Source organism: Triticum dicoccoides, unplaced genomic scaffold (assembly GCF_002162155.2).
Source record: "Triticum dicoccoides isolate Atlit2015 ecotype Zavitan unplaced genomic scaffold, WEW_v2.0 scaffold45074, whole genome shotgun sequence".
Classification (NCBI taxonomy): domain Eukaryota; kingdom Viridiplantae; phylum Streptophyta; class Magnoliopsida; order Poales; family Poaceae; genus Triticum; species Triticum dicoccoides.
This window is the reverse complement of record NW_021273397.1, coordinates 13,533-16,869: the sequence shown is the minus strand read 5'-3', so window position 1 is coordinate 16,869 and position 3,337 is coordinate 13,533. Positions and strand designations below refer to the sequence as shown.

Below are 3,337 nucleotides of genomic sequence, written 5' to 3'. Positions count from 1 at the left end.
GGAGGCCTGCGCCTCTTTCGATCTGTATTCCAGTTTGTGTTACCCTTTTTAAGGCAAACTTGTTTAACTTATGTCTGTACTCAGATATTGTTGCTTCCGCTGACTCGTCTATGATCGAGCTCTTGTATTCGAGCCTTCGAGGCCCCTGACTTGTAATATGATGCTTGTATGACTTATTTTATTTGTAGAGTTGTGTTGTGATATATTCCCATGAGTCCCTAATCTTGATCGTACACGTTTGCGTGTATGATTAGTGTACGACTGAATCGGGGGCGTCACAGCAACCGAATGATGCAGGTACCCTCCTAGTCAAACTTCTACTTATTCCTACAGCACTTTATTCCGATACTATTCCTTCGAAACCAGTATGCCTGAATGTTAGTTTGTTGGTGCTTGCAAGCGCACCACAGAAGTTAGTTAGTACTCCTGAAACTTCCTTCCTCTATTCTTGAGGTCAAATCTATGCTAATCGATAAAACTTTTTTTTTTGCGGGGAGCTAATCGATAAAGCTTAACGCAACTTTCCTCCTCGTGTTGTTTATACTGGCAGTTGATCGATCTGCCGAGGCAGCCACGCATGCTCCATCCACCTCTGCTGATGGATGAACAAGAAATTCACGTTAGGGTCCGAAACCGTAGACAAGCAACATACATGCAAGGAGCACTAGTCAAGCTCCATCGCTCCACATATTCGAACTATACATTCATCCAATGATCCATTCCAAGTGACCACCGTTGTGTCGTTTACCTGATGCTCTGTTAGGACCAGCAGTGGGGGAAAGGAGGGTGAGCAGTGGCTCCAATAAACTAAACTGGAAAACAGAGCATCGCTTAATGGGCTAACGTCAGGTTAGTACGGACATGAGAGAAAAATGTATGAAGGCCAGTTTTGGACTCAATGCCCCTGCAAATTACTCCCTCCAGTAGCTAATGCAACCTGCGACTATCGGCATGAGTTCATTTACAAGATGTGTCCTCTTGATGACCAAAACTCAAGAAAATTATTTTTCAGTAGAGTTGGACAGGTTGATCTTCAACCATTAGAAGAGATTTCGAATGAAATTCTACAAAAATGTGGTGGTCTCCCACTTGCTGTCGTCAGTATTGCTAGTCGTTTGGCGAGTCAGCCAACTAGATCAGTGACACAATGGAAGCATGTGTGCAATTCTTTAAGCTCAAATATGAGATCAAATCCAACTTTGGAGGGGATGAGATGGATACTGAACCTTAGCTACAACAATCTTCCTCATCGTCTCAAAACTTGTTTGCTATATACTGCCATGTACCCAGTGGCGGAGACAGCACCCGGCGAGCCGGGGCTGCTGCCCGGGCTCCCATGGTGCATGTGCATGGAGCTCTAGTAGTAAACAAATGGTTTACTTACAGTTTGTTTGGGCAAAATCTAATTAACTTGGCATCACGTATATCTTGCCCAGGCTCTAAGTTTGAGCTGGCTCCGCCACTGCATGTACCCAGAGGATTACATTATTAGAAAGAATGATCTTGTTAGGCAATGGGTGGCTGAAGGTTTCATCGGCAAAATACATGGTGAGGATGCAAATGAGGTCGCTGGAAGCTGCTTTAACGAGCTTGTCAATAGGAGCATGAACCAACCTACAAATATTGGGTACAATGGACATGTTATAAATTGTAAAGTTCATGATATGATTCTTGATCTAATCAGAATCAAGTCGGAAGAAGAGAACTTTCTTAGTGTGGTAGATGACCTACAGGGCACGACCGCAACAATGCGGAGCAAGGTTCGCCGACTCTCCCTTCAGTTGGATTATGGAGAGAATGAAGGCACAGTACATGCAAGCTTAAGCATGCCGCATATTCGGTCTCTTGCTCTTTTTGGGAAGTCTTGTTTCAAGTTGTCTATGTATGAACTCAAGTCCATCCGGGTTCTTAATGTGGATTGTCAAGGTGCTAACATGGGTGATAGGATTGACCTCACACCAATCTATAAATTATTTCAACTCAGATATTTGAGAATCAGCATCCCCAAGGAACATATGTCAACCCTTATTCTGCCAACCCTATTTGGGGACCTGAAACATTTGGAGACACTGAAATTGGATACGGCTATTACTGCCATACCATCTGATATTGTTGATTTGCCTTCCTTGTTGCATCTACATGTTCCTACTGGAACAAGGCTAGTTGATGGTATTCGTAGGATGAAGGCCCTACGTACTCTGGTGAACTTTGATGTGCACATGAACTCGGTCGATAATTTAACAGGTCTCGGTGAACTTACAAATCTCAGACATCTTACTTTTTGTTTCGATGATGTTGAACATACTGCCAGCCAACATGGATTTCTTACAAATACTTTATGGTGTTCGCTGACCAAACTCCTCAGGTGCAATCTGAGACATCTTTGGTCATGTAGTAAGATATTACATCCTCCTTTTGTTGAATTGGGTTCTCCAAGCACTAGCAACACTGAGAGCAATCCTGAGGAACTCCATGTTGCAGCAACTTGGATGTTTCCAAGGGTTCCAGTTTGGACCGGTCAACACCGAAAGCTGTGCGTGTTGGGAATTGCTGTTGAGAAGCTGATGAAGGAGGACGTTGATTTGCTCGTAGGGTTACCTAATCTACTGGACCTGTGGTTGTGGGTACCAAAATCCCCGGGAACAAGGATTGTCATCCGTGATGGTGTGGTGGCATTCCAGCTTCTCAAATGTTTTAGAATCACGTGCTTCGCCCCATGCCTAACCTTCATGGCAGGGGCGATGCCCAAACTCCAAGAGTTGCATCTGCAGATCCATGAGCGTGGAGTGGAGCGTCACGGCCCCTCGACCATTGAAGGCATGGAGCACCTGCCGAATCTCAGGCAAGTCGACGTTGATATTTGCTTTGAGGGAGCGGATAAAGAATCGCAAACACGGGCTGCCGGCGCGGAGGCTGTCTTGACGAATGCCATCAGCGTCTCTCCAGGACACCCGAGCACCAAGATCAGGCTTCTAGATGATATAGAATATTTTAAGCTTTCCAGTGGCAGTTCCGAGGGGGGCGATGAGGTGGAGAGGTAACCGAATGATGCAGGTACCCTCCTAGTCAAGCTTCTACTTATTCCTACAGCACTTTAATCTGATTCATCCTATACATTGGAAACCAGTATGCCTGACCGTTAGTTTGTTGGTGCTTGCAAGCGAACCAAATAAGTTAGCATTCCTGAAACTTCCTTCCTCTGTTCTTGAGGTCAAATCTATGCTAATTTGTAAAGCTTAACACAACTTTCCTCCTTGTGTTGTTTATATTGGCAGTTGATTGATCTGTCGAGGCAGCCACGCATGCTCCATCCACCTCTGCTGATGGATGAACAAGA

General features: G+C 44.9%; 1 pseudogene; it reads left to right on the top strand.

Moving 5' to 3' along the window:
• The first annotated feature begins 872 nt into the window (after positions 1-872).
• Positions 873-3,098, top strand: LOC119346622 (annotated as a pseudogene).
• Positions 3,099-3,337: the final 239 nt, after the last annotated feature.